The sequence below is a fragment of the Aplysia californica genome, unplaced genomic scaffold, assembly GCF_000002075.1.
Source record: "Aplysia californica isolate F4 #8 unplaced genomic scaffold, AplCal3.0 scaffold00101, whole genome shotgun sequence".
NCBI classification, from domain to species: Eukaryota; Metazoa; Mollusca; class Gastropoda; order Aplysiida; family Aplysiidae; genus Aplysia; species Aplysia californica.
This window is the reverse complement of record NW_004797371.1, coordinates 413060-427171: the sequence shown is the minus strand read 5'-3', so window position 1 is coordinate 427171 and position 14112 is coordinate 413060. Positions and strand designations below refer to the sequence as shown.

The window sequence follows — 14112 nt, the reverse complement described above, 5'->3', positions numbered from 1 at the left end:
CTCTCTCTCTCTCTCTCTCTCGGTCTCTCTCTCTCTCTTTTTCTCACTGTCTCTCTTTGTTTATCCCCCATCCCTCTCTATCTATCTCTCGCTCTCACCTTATCTGTCTCTTTCTCTTTTTGTCTCTCGCGCTCGCTCTCTTTTCCTTTATCCTTCTCTTTTTTATTTCTCCCTCTCGCTCTCTCTTTTGGTTAGTGTTTTACGGTGCTCACAATTGCATATTAAGTTCATTACATGAGGGACACATTAAACATTTTCAATGTTTAGGAAATTTTGAATTTTTGCCCGGGTGGTGGCCGAAGCCTACTTCTATCGATTTTGTACCACCAAATGATCTTTAACGTGCGCAGCTTACACACGGGTCCTCAAAATATTTTTCCCTTATCCGAGAAGGATAGATGTTAGATCTTACCTGCCATAAGATCAGGGGTCTGGCCAATAGACAGCGGTGAGAAGGAGCTAAGGAGTACCTAGCAATAGGAACGCTGCAGATAGAGTCAGGAGCCCAGAAGACGGGGTAAAGGAGGTGAGGGGGTGAGGGCAGAAAATGGAGACAAAAACAAACGACAGAACATTGTTAGAGAGCAAGAAAGGAGATGAAAGAAGAACATTTTAGAGAAAAAAAAATCCAGGCTCTGTCTGGATTCGACCCCGGGACTTATTGAATGAGAGGCGAACACGGCAACCTTTCCACCACGAAAATCCCCTCTGTCTTCTAATGTGTGTATGTACGCATCGATAGATAGATACATAGATTAGGACTTATATATACATATAGCAGATTACGTAAAAGTCTCTTCTCTCTCTATCTCTCTATCAATCTCTCTATCAATCTCTCTATCTATCTATCTATCTATCTATCTATCTATCTATCTATCTATCTATCTATCTTTCTACCTATCTATCTATCTATCTTCTACAATTTTCTGTGCCTTTCTTTGATTTTCTATTTACTGCCTACTCACAAATGTCGTAGTATCGTCTAACATCACATGTACGCATGATTTTATTAACTGTATGGTTGCCGTTAAGGTATTAATAACGTGATGAATACGACGTATTCCCAGGCCAACGCACGTTTTACTGATTTTTTGTTGTTGTTGCTATCATTTTCTTTTTCAATAATCTGACCAGTGGTGCAACTCACAATTAGACTCTAATCATATTGAACGATTTCCACATGTAATGCCCCTCCTTATATTCCGTTGGTCTTTTGCGTCTTGACAGACATCTTACGGCATGCCGTATACAGCTTTGTCTGGCAGATAGAGGTAACGTACTAATGTCCTGCTTTCAGATCTTGACTTCCTTAGTAATATGCTCCAAAATGAGAGACACGGTGGATACGTTTGAAAACAAGGAAGGTGTAAGGTTTCTAGCCCTGTGAGGCTAACATTTTCAGTTGGTAGGAAATTTTTGAATTTTGCTCATGTGACAGCCGAAGCCTACTTTTATCGATTTTTGAGCCCCAACGGATCTTTAACGTGCGCAACCTGCACACGGAACCTCCGAGAATTTTTGCTCTTGTCCGAGAAGGCTAGGTGTAGATTTTTTCTACCATAAGATCAGGGGTGTGGCTGAAAAAAAAGAAGTAAGATGGATCCAAGGAGAAGCAGTGGACAGGCTGCAGAAAGACTCAGGAGCCTAGAGGAGGGGGCAAAGGAGGTGAGGGGGGGGGCAGAATGTGGAGACGAAAGTAGACGATAGAATATTGTAAGAGAGCAGGAGAGGAGGTGAAAGAAGACACTTTTGGAAAAGAAAATTTTTCAGCGCTACCGGGATTCGAACCCGGGACCTTTGCATGAGAGGCGAACACCTTAACATCTAGGCCGCAAGAGCCATTTTTGTCCTTACAACTTCGACCCTGAATACCAGGCTCAACTTGGGCTGACACTGATGCAGCATTCAAACAAAAAAAGAAGAAGTACATATTGCAATACCCCACGCGGGAATTGAAACCAGTCGCTTTGCATGAAAGGCGAAGCGTTTTTATCTACCTTTTTAAGTTTCATCATTAATATATTTTGCCCTCCGGTACATAGCAGTTTTTGGTAAGTCGAAAAGGCAAGCAGGGTAAAATGCCATCACACCATGATATATTAGTTGGGAAAAAAACTTCCAAATGAGACCCAGCTTAATGTTATCTGCACGTAATTCTAAGCACTTGTGATTTCCCTGGCGGTGTGCAGATGTGCGTGTTTACGTCTCTTCTTTTGGTGATTGTCTGTTGTCTTTTCAAAGTCTTTATTTTGCAGAATTACTTTATTTATCTACATAGATGTCGGTTACGTATTGTCCATGTGTTTCATATCTGAAAAGCTTCAAAGCACGAGATGCTGTCTCTATAATGTTTGCTTGTCACAAAAATTTGTTAAAACGTTTCTTTCCTCTATTCACAGCACATGCCTACAAACGTCACGCAAACTCACGCTTACGCTCACACACACACACACACACACACACACACACACACACACACACACACACACACACACACACACACACACACATACGCAAACGCAAACACACACAACACACACACACACAAGCACAAGTACACACACACTTACTTTCTCAAGCACATAGTCACATAGAAGGTACAGAGGAAAATAATCACATACATAATTTGCACTTTTCCAGAAACGTGTTTTTTATGAAGGTCCACGTTACAGTGTGCGTCATGTAGTTGTTGAACTTATATCGTCACCTAATTTACAAAAAGAGCTTCTTTGTTCCCGGCCGTTTTGGGAATATTTTCTAGAGACAGCAGGACCATACACACCTTTCACTTGTTCTACCAGTATTTACCTTTCAGAAATAAAGGGAGCATTTTTTTTTTTAAGAAAGAAAAGAAGAAAAAATTAAGGAACATTACGCCGAAGGCGCACTCTGAGAACATAATTCAGTAGCATAAAGATAACTGTGTTTGCTACTCCGGTGGCCCCCCACGCGACCGACGCCAATCATCATTTTGCGCTTTGTTTGTTATCATCGGGACCGAACTGAAAATTCCTAACTCAAGCTTTCAAATACAAAGCTAGCCCATTACTCGATGGCATTGATAGATGGGATCTGATGTCTAGTTAATCGTGAGAGGCATTGTTTAGCAGAACAAGACTTGCTGAATAAAGACATCTGTGAGATCGCATCCCTCTCCTGCGCCTTCGTACGTAATATTTCCAGAGCGCCATTGTACCCCTCCATATCGCTTTTAAACTGATGAATGATTTTGGAGAATCTTCTGTTCATAGCCTCGAGTTTCGCTTGCTCATCATATCAATCACTCGTTGCCTGTCTTTTAAAATATCTCCCTATGGCAGATGCATAATAAAGCTAATACTGAAAAAAACATAATATATTGCTATACATATCATTATCTGAATGGGGACACTGCAATTCACCATTGACTTTAATTCTCTCCAAGATAAAATTCACATTTGCCTTATACGTATTTCAATATATACATTGTAAACATTTCTTGATTTGAGCAACGGCCGCACCGAATGACCTGAATAGTAACATTTATGTTACGTCATTTGTATGCCTCATTATCGAAATGATCTGCTGTCTTGTCTAAAGCTCATAAGGTAAACCGTAAAAGCGCGGTATTCTGACATGGTTTGATTTGGCTCTTTGGTCTGTATGCAATAAATGACATTAGATTTTTCATCAAATATAGTGGGTCTTTTTATGGGGAGGTACTATTGGAGACCAGCCATGTTAGGACAGCCGGCGTCGTTATTTCAAAGCGCAGGGAATGTCTATAAACTATAAGCGTTGTTATCAAAAGAAAGTATTGTTCATTTTGAAAGGCAGCTTCTGGTAGGAACAGTTGCGTAAAAAAGTCTTGGTGTACAACACTCTGTGCTTTCATCGCAATGTTACTAATAGATGCCGATTTGACGCCACGACAGTCGTTTCAAGTGGACTGTTTTCTGATGTCATAAAGTTTTTAATTAATTTTTTTATTATCAATTGTTGTTTTTTAAGATGTACCTGGACGAGGCACACTTAAAACTTAATAGATCCAAGATAAATTTACTGTTCTACCGACATTAGCAAACATCTTTGATACGATTTAATTATAACGCTGTTCATTTGTATCACTATTTTGTCTTACGTGTTAGTGAGTTACAGATTATGACTCAGACGTGCCTACTAAATGCAACTTTCAATTTCAGTTTTCTAGAATTCTTGTTGTCTTTCTTGGCAAATAAAGAGCGGTTGGTCTTTCTTTCTTAGTGATTTGATGATTTAAACGATTTTTGTTTAAAGAAGAAAATCAACTCCAAAAAAGCCAAAAAAACCAACAAACACATGGAAAAAGAGGGGCAGACCAACAGAAACGAAAGAGGGAACGCGAAAAAGTAGAGCCTTTCAATGTCGTCCTCTGATCATCATCATCATCTTCATCATCATCTTTGCCTTTCTCACCCTGCACCAGGGTATAGGCCACGGACAAACACCTTCCACCTTTCTCTATCCTGGGCTAGCCTCTTGATGTTATTCCATGTCTTTCCACTTTTCTGTACCTCGATTTCTGTCTTCACTCATAGAATACAATACTTGTTCCCCCGAGCTGAGCTGCTTCTGTCCGTACTGTATCTAGTGTGTTTCGCTGACTCCTAGTAAGTGCAGCCTGTATCTCTTCATCTCTTGTACTACTAGAGAACTCTTTCCTGCTTCATAGATAGAAGGTGCGAACATTCTACGACGCAATCCGGAGAGACTTATTCGACAGAGGTTTTGGGGTAAGGAGAGTCCTTTCGGCTTTGTCCACTGTCCTTTATTGTTCCTGCTGATGCAGAAGCTTCTCCGTCTCCCAAGATCGAAAAGCAAAAAGCTGTGTTTGTCCGTGTTTCTGTCACTGACTGTTTTTTTTACTGGGTCGGGTACTTGACTCTCCGCAAACCGGCACTTTTCGGCGACCACACCTTTGCACCTTTAGTCGCCTCTTACGACACACAGTATCACAGCAGTATAGTAAAACTATGGGGGCCCCCACCTTCTGGGGCCTACCCTCAAATCACCTCCCGTTATTTTCTCTATCTGAATCTGTTGCTTGTATCTCAATAGGAACACAATCCGATTCTTGCGATCTACTGGGACAATAGAAAATTATCTGACCTCACGTAATCATAAGAGAGTGAACAAAAACAACAATTTATTATGTTCGAGTTGCCTTCCATTTTCAGTTATTTTTCTGAAGTCGTTTTGTTTTCATTGATCAACGATGCTGCTCCTGCCCTAGTTATCCAAATCTATTTAACCAAATTACACCCTATTACATCTCCCTATTCATATTTATTAGCAACAATTGATTTGAACCATTTTAGATGGAGCCATAATATGCAATCTGTTGAACAGCTTGTGAAGACCGCCTCCCGTTGCCGAAATTGCTATTTCAGTGTGAACTCTGCGTAGGCCATCTGCGTCAGCGTGTTCACTAGCCAAAAAGTACGTTAATTGTATGAACAAGCTCATTATACACTTGCACCTGTGTCAATGGGGTAACTAAGTCTAAAAGTGCTCACCGGTAATTTCGAATAATTGGGTTTTTAACATGATAATAATATATTATAGCCAGGCTTGGTTTGGAATTTCTCGAAACACGAATCACGAGTTGCCCCCCTGCTTTCAGCACACCCTGGAGTTAAGGACTCCGACTATCATGGATTTCTTTCGACCGCATCTTCAGCTGCGGCGAATTGACGACAGTCTTGCTGTGACTCCATCTTGGAAATACATCAACTAAATAAAAATGAAAAAAATAAATCTTACTTAATATATACCCTTGGCGAATGTCTTTTGCAATGGTGTAAATAAATATTTTACAGATACATAATATATACATAAATACATAAATAATACACCGTATCATGAAGATAGACAATCCCAATATTATTGCTGATCGCCATTGTACAGAGCCCCATTTTGACTTATGGCGTAGGGTTAGTAAAATATGTGTTGTTTACGGACACATCCAGGTGAGCTCCCACTCCCTAACGCTGTGTATAATTATTATTATTCGTTTCATATATAAATATATACATGTTATTATTTTATAAAAGGCATCACTTTTTAATTGTGTATAAAATCCATTCTTTCGAGTCTTTAAGCTTTTCCTTTCACGCTGTGTATTATAATTCGTTTCAGATATAAATACATACATATTATTTTTAAAATGGTATAACTTTTTAAATGTTGATAAAATCTCGTCTTTCTAATATTTACAGTTCTCCTTTCACACTTTTTATTTGTGTAAAAAATCTCATCTTTCGAGTCTTTACCTATACGTTCGTATACTACTTGTTCTTGTGCAACTGTTTTCTCGCCCAAATGTAAACCATGAAATAGATAAGCACCGAGCGCTCAGGCAACTCGGGTTTTTGGAGACTAAAAAGTTTGTGTTTTGTCACAACTTTCCGGCAACGCAACTGTTGCTGAAACCTCCTGTGCTACATACCAAACTGACACACAGCGCGCACAGGCAACCAAACCTGTCTCCGGACTCGACAACGGCCCACCAATCCCCACATTTGTTTCACTTAGCACAACAGACTTGGCAGAGGTACACAAAATGATATTGTTTCACTTCCACAAGAAATGAAAATGGATAGCGATCCAACTTGGACTGCAAAATGTAGTTTTTCATTGAAAAGAAGCCCGTCTTCTACCACAAGACCTCATACAATAACAGCTAGAAAATTTGGGAGGGTATGATCTCAAATCTTCTTGCAGTTTGACAAAATGCCTTTTTAAAAACCTCTGACTGGTCAAAGGGTGTACCCAAACCCGCTTTTACCTTTCCTTCTTTCTAAGTGCCATCACAAGAGCACAGACAACAACTATGTCGTGGAAGTCCATGGCGTCAATTAATTAAGAAGACAGTTATGGTGATAGCTTACTGTTGCCTGGCTGCTGCTTAGCGCTGAGCGCCCGATGTATAAAACAAGTTGCCGGTAGACAGCAACTGTTGTGTGCGCCTAGCCTAATACTAAGTAGCCTACAAGTTATAAACACTTTGGTAGTCTAAAAAGAAGCTAATATTTTCCTATTGGCGTTAAATGTCCTGGCAACAGCAGAAACGCTTGGAGCGGAACATGCCTATGACTCGACGTCTCTGATGTTGAGTTAAGCTTGCCATTTTTCTTGGGTTGCTATGGTCAAATGTTGTTGCGGTGTTTGAAAAACAAAGGCCAAACTTCATTTAACAAATAAGGAATTGAAAAACTCCGCCATGAGGGCGGGAAAATGTCTATTTTCTGGGGGGGGGGGGGTTACGTTGGTGCTGTGAACACAAATTAAAAGCACCAAAATATTTTTATAACATGGCATACTTTTTAGGTTATTTAGTGTTACTCACTTGGTATGAAAAGCACAAACACTGAATATGCAAGATTTATACACAATCACAATGGTCGACAGTATATATTTATATTAATTATACATTGATATATTATTATAGTATTCATATTATATTGCGTTACATGTTAATATGTATGAAGTGTGTATACTTATCACAATCTACTAATTGGACGGATCTGTGGTCTCTCCCATCGATCTTATTTAACAATTATCTTTCTGTCAGGGAAAATTCGATAGAATCTTCAGCTTTCACTCTCTTTTACAAGGGTCTGCCAGACATACACTCCTCTGACAGTAATTGCTACTTTCACAGCTGTGGCCACGTTTTAAAACCAGCCATACTGCTTTCTGGACACTGGTTATTACTTTCCTTTGTTCGTGTCCACTTTCAACAAAACATTAAATATGCAGAAATGGCTACTCGAATTATGATCTTGTTTCCTTGGCTTAATGGCCAGCCGGATTTGACAAACATTTTCTATCTTATGTACATTGTTAATGGAGTCCTTATTTGATCCTACCCAATTTATGTTCTTATACTTTTATTTGTAACTTTTTAGTTGTTGTTTACTTTGTTCACTCTGTAATAATATACTAGCGATTAAAAAAGGAATCACTTTTGAATTGTGTATAAAAACCTTTTGAGTCTTTACTCTTTCATTTCACGCGAGTACTATTAAGTAGTCTAAAAAGTAGGTCATGCTATGAAAGTAACAGTTGGTGTGCTTCTGTTGGGATTCATAACAACAACATAAAGAAATAGAACATTGACATTTTTCCCGACCTCGTGAATGTGTTTTTTTCTTATTGTTTGGGTGTTTAAAATAAAGTCTAGAAATTAGTTCATCAAAAGCCTCGATTTTGCTGTTGTTGAGGATGTCCAACATTAGATTTTCTGTTGACGTTAGATATCGTGGCAACGGCAGAAAGGCGCTGAGCATGCCAATGGCTTTTAGTTTTTGTAAGAATTTTATGGCGCTCGCAACTGTATACGATCATGTGAGCGTCAAGGGTTGGATGTTAACAGAGATTAGTTCAAACGGGGAATCATGCTTACTCTGCTCACCTCTCTAACCTCAACAGCACAAAGTCTGCTTCGACTTTCAAGGCACCCCGGAAATAGCAGTTCATAAGAGATTGACAAAAATTCAAAAGGAGTAAAGGAAAAACTACGATGGTAAGGGGTAAGGATGGTGAAAGAAAAAGCAGCAGTTCCACCTATGTTGTTATGGCACAGTATGAGCCTGGCATTGATAAATAAGCCCATTTACAATTTTACTGAGCATAAAAAAATGTTAATACCCCCCCCCCCCTTGGGAATGGCCTAAAGACAACTTCAGTCAGTGTCACTGCCCTGGTGGGGACAGCCGATGGATTGATTTCTATGTTGAATTAAAGTTAACATCTTTCGTGGGGACAATGATCAAACGTTATTGCGGTTTTTGACCAACAAAGACCAAAACTTCATTAAAAAACAAAACGAAAAAGAAAAAAATCTGACCAATGGTCTGGATAAATGTCAATTTTCTATCTTTTAATATTGGTTCTGTGAAAACTAATTGAAGTATCAAAATGTTATTTTTACACCCTGACCTACTTTTAAGAATACTTAGAATTTACTGACGTGAAAGGAAAAGCGTAAATACCCAAAACAAGAGACTTTATACTCAATCAAATGTGTTACTCTTCTTTTAATCACCAGTAGATTATCTTTTGATGTCCGATCAGTATATGTGATCAGTTTCCTCAAATATCGGGGTCATTAAACTTATAAGTAAATGGTCACTGGCTGTTTTCTTTCGTCAAGCCACGATTATCCTGTCTCAAAAACAGAGATCTTTACTATGACGACACGTCTTGGCTGGTTTGTAAAAGTATCATTGTGATTTTGTGAATTATGTGACGTTATATACCATGTGACTTACTCTCTCTCTCTCTCTCTCTCTCTCTCTCTCTCTCTCTCTCTCTCTCTCTTTCTCTCTTTCTTTCTCCCTCTCTCTCTCTCTCTCTCTCTCTCTCTCTCTCTCTCTCTCTCTCTCTCTCTCTCTCTTTCTCTCTCTCTCTAAGCGTGAGCGCTGTGTGTGTGTGTGTGTGTGTGTGTGTGTGTGTGTGTGTATGTGTGTGTGTGTGTGTGTGTGTGTGTGTGTGTGTGTGCGCGCGTGTGTGTGTATTAAACTTACTTTTTCCACCCCAATTCCCTGGCTGAGATTGAAATAAATGTTGTATTATTTCTTTCTTTCTGATTACATATTAACTTCATTGACCTGCGTCTGTGGTATTGTGGTTGGACCTAGGCGATCATAAATCAGGCAGCGCAGCCCAAGAACTACACACCTTGCTTGTGGGCTGACACACCGGCCGCTCAGGCTTCGGCCCACAGCAAGCAGTGACCGTCGTAATGATAATAATGATTACAACGGCCACGGCTAGGCGGTCTCTTTCTCCCTCTCTCTCTCTCTCTCCCTCTCTCTCTCTCTCTCTCTCCCTCTCAATCTCTCCCTCCTCTCTCTCTCCCTCTCTTTCTCGCTCTCTCTCTCTCTCTCCCTCTCAATCTCTCCCCCCCCCTCTCTCTCTCCCCCCCTCTCTCTCCCCCCCCCTCTCTCTCTCTCTCTCTCTCTCTCTCTCTCTCTCTCAATGGTTTAGCTTCCCTGTGTTTGTGTTCAAACTAACGGACATGTAAAAAATTATTCTAGACAGACAAAAGCGATGGAAAGACAGAAAGTTGACTTGAGTTGAGTTAGAGTTCTACGGAAATGGAGGGCACACACTGATATGTTTTGACACCTTTTCATAGGATAAAATGTTTGGTAAGCTAGCAGTCCATGCCCAACATTCTGTTTCATCCGAAGGAAATCCATACAAGGTCACTTTTTCTGCACCTTTCTGACTGTCATAGCCAGTTTTGCATCCACCAACTGAGCATTTTCTTCCCATTGTTGTTTTTATTCCTTCAGTTTATTTTGAAGGTGTCAGTCACAGTCCAACAGAGTCATAACCACACATGATGAAAGCAATAAATAGGCCTAGAAGAGAAGCATGTAAGCACTGTGAAAGAACAGCAGATATTAATATACAAAGCAGGTCGGGAAAAACACAAAGGTGCTCCCCCATAATTATGATCCGTATACTTTTCCCTACCTAACAAGGGTGGGCCCCTAGACGCTCAGAGTCTAGATAAATAGATTTATATCTACATGGTCCTTTTAGTCTATTGTTTGTGTTACAAACTAATCTAAATCTAAAAGCAGATCTAGGGATAGGATGGAGAGTTCGTTTTTAGTGGTTGTTTGCATAGAGAGGCTCTAAGTCAGTGAAGAGTGTACGGATCAGGAGGGGGGGCCTCCACTGTGTAGACATGGATTTTAGAATGGATTTAGACAGATATGAATTAAACTTGCACGGTCAAAACTTCAGTGTAGGTTTAATCTAAACACGTACACTGATGGAAGAGATATTTGATATTCACACAATCCAGATGATTTGAAAAAAGCATTGAGTACTATGGTGATGAAGAATCTGAAAATGAACAGTAGGCCTACAGTGCAGCCAAACAGCACTTCAAATTTGCGACCTCAAGACTGTTGGTCAATCTTAATTAATTAATTAATTAGTCACCACTTCTGTTCCTCAACACACACAATGATGTAGAAAATATTCACATAATCCAGATGACTTGAAAAGCAAACTGCATTAGGCAGAAATAATCCAGTGTCAAAGCATGAGAAAACAACAATTCAAACTGACCGCCGCACCCTGCGTAGGCTTATCACTACTAATGATCTACAAGGTTGTGGGCTTACTACACGGGTGTGTCAGCCCACAAGGAATCTAGGTCAGTAGCGCGCAGGTGGCCTGATTATATGACCGTCTAGGGTTGGACGCATGTAGAAGATATGATTTCGATCCGTGTTGAGAGAATTTGTATCTCGTATCTTGGTTTTACTAGCCTGGGTTGGTCCTGGCAGGCAGAGTCGAACCCCTCTTGCTAAATGATCTAAATTGTATCGTTAGAAGAGTAAAAACATCTGTAAAACGATAAATTTATTGGAATCTCAAAGGACAAGCAATCGACGCAGGACCTCGTAGACGTTCTCGCCTCAGTTTAAATACCGGGACCGGAGAGCTTGAGAGGCCGGGGGTGGGGGATGTAGGGTGAGTACCGCAAGGTCATTTACTTTATTGAGCGCACCATGTTCTAATTTTGTGAATCTCTTTTTACTGGCCTCAGAGGACGATTCCCGATTTCGTTCCGGGTTGGGTTTTGATTGTCGAGGAAATTGCCGTAGAGACGTATAGTTAAGGAAATGTCGCACTCAGAATGTCGGCTAACTCCAGTATCCTTAAGCCACGACCATGCAGTTTTCAGCTTTGGAAAGCTGTTAATACGTGTTGGGATATGACTGAGGCCTACACTACAAATCCATAAAGACTTTTTGATAGCAAAACTGTGTATGATGGGGAAAATATTGACGTTCGTCAGAATAAAATTTACTTTGTCATCATATGAAGTATTTTCAGCCAATTCGAGTTCTAATTATGTTTTTAAGTTTAAAAATACATATGCTCATTGCGTAACATTTACAAAATGACGTTGATTTTTGACAAAATCGTCTTAGTTGACGAACTCTTTTGTTACGTATGTTTATTACGAACCCCAAAATGGTAAAGTACCTTTAATCTCGTTGTGAACTCCCCAGTCTACTGGCTGCGTGTGCATGGTAAGCCTACTTACCAGACATGAAGAGATGCAAGTAATGTGCACCCCCCCCCCCCCCTCTGTATCGTTACTACGGGCACCCCTAACTTACAAAATTGACCATATCACCCTTGGTCTAAAAGACAAAATGTATCTCTATATTGAGTATGCCGTTAAAAAGAAATGCCCCCATCCATCCCCTTTCTAAAGGACAATTGCGAAAAAAAATAACATATGGAAATCGGTCTTTCCAAACAACTGTAAGGACACCTAATGGCTTGGCTTCCCTGAATCTGAAAGTTCAAGATGGATAAGGCTCCGATAAAAAGTAAACCCTTTCGATAAACATGTTTTTCACAGTTATCCTGTTCGTTTTTCTAGTTGAGATAATTGACTTCTGAGAAGGTTGGTGTGCGACAGATGTGGTGATTGTTGGAGTAGAATCTATATTTGAATGCACACTATGTAGTATTCTATGTACTAGTTGACGAAGCAAATGTTCAGAAGGTCATGAGACAGGCACTGAAATTCATGTACACTGTAAAATATAGTATTATGTGTATAATAAAGCATTCAATTGAGTCAAAACGTGAAATTAGAAAAAGCTACTTTTAATTTCCATGCTCTCGATTTTTTATATCTTAGCTTTACCTCTTCCTCTTTTTTATCTATAATTTTACCATTGCATCCAGTAGTTCCTTCTTTGGAGAATTTATTCAGAACCCTTTGTTTACTAATCGTTACCCAACCACTAAAAAATAATATTCTTTCGCTCCTCCATTATCATACAAAATTAACCAATCTTGGCTTATGTTTATGTTATAATATATCTTTTTTATGGTATCTTAATGTCAGTCTATTTTGTAAACTCTTTGTTCTAGTACTTCTAGGTTACACTTGGCAGGAAGGCCTTCCTTCTAGCTCTCTGAAGGCGTTGCGTGTTCCGATGAAAAGGCCAATAGACAGCAGCCCCAGAGACAGGTGTCTATTTTAATCAACTTCAAGTTCTTTACTAGACAAAAGTCAAGACATCACAGAGGTGAAGCAGCAAATTGTAATCAAAATCGAGTAAGGGAATAAATGCATTGATCTGTTGCACCAACAGGAGTCCAACTCTCCACTCTGTGATGAGCCACTCAAACGTCAGGAACATGATGGTGTTGGGGAATAATTGTTTCTCTATTCTGCACGTACGCGGTATGCAGGTCCCGTCAGATACTCAATATATCTCCAAAACCTCACCGAGTTCGAAGTTTGTGTCAAGCAGGGCAATCAATTCAAGAGAGAAGTCGGCAATAAAAAGTACCCATAAAATGTAAAATATTCGTTTTGTAACAATTTAATTATTGTACATCCTGTAAGCAGCTGTTTGATAACAACTTTGAATGGCCTAGAAAAGTGTTTCACCTACAATACTCTTGGATCAGTGAGCAAATGTGTGAACACACTTGGTTTTGTTAGAATGTCATTTCTTCAATGTGGTTTGTTTTGGTGATAAACATCATACAGATCTGCCTCTGAAATGTCTTAGAAGCTATTGAATCCGGACCGGTTTCTCTGAATGTCTAGGTTTAGCAATAAAGGCACAGGTTAATGCTGAGTGAAACTTAACAAAACATGTAAGAAGATAATTATTGGAGATAACTAGTTGCCTGTAACCTTAAAGCAATGCTTCCACCGTAAACACAGAACTTCCTGCCAGGTGTAACCCCCTTACGTTTTATTACGTCCATAAGTGCTTAAAGAAGTTGCGCTCTAAGTGGTTTCAAAAAAATTAAAGAAAGATTGCTGTTTTCTAATTTAAAACTTTCTTTCTAGACAAACAAGTAAGAAGTGTCATAAGATGGTTTGATTATTACTGAATGGTAAACTGAGCCTGTAATATATTATGAGACTGTAGTTATGTAGGTTCGCGTGTGTACGTGTAAGTGTATGTGTATTTTTGTGTGTGTGCGTATGTTTGTAAGCGTATGTGTGTTTGTTTGTGTGTATGTGTGTGTGTGTGTGTTTGTTTGTGTGTGTGTGTGTGTGTGTGTGTGTGTGTGAGT

General features: G+C 39.6%; 2 long non-coding RNA genes across 9 annotated transcripts in view; one reads left to right on the top strand and one right to left on the bottom strand.

The window, feature by feature from the left end:
- The window catches only part of LOC101849996, a 152134-nt gene that overhangs the window by 94851 nt on the left and 43171 nt on the right, over window positions 1-14112 (top strand). The gene's annotated exons all lie outside the window — the stretch shown is intronic.
- LOC118477459 lies at window positions 9976-11023 on the bottom strand. 2 transcript variants are annotated; one of them, XR_004858394.1, is made up of 2 exons: window positions 10984-11023; window positions 9976-10413 (listed from the first exon to the last, which is right to left on the bottom strand). It is a non-coding gene; the product is annotated as an uncharacterized LOC118477459 (long non-coding RNA). The 2 variants fall into 2 exon arrangements; XR_004858395.1 differs by lacking the exon at window positions 10984-11023 and adding an exon at window positions 10807-10976.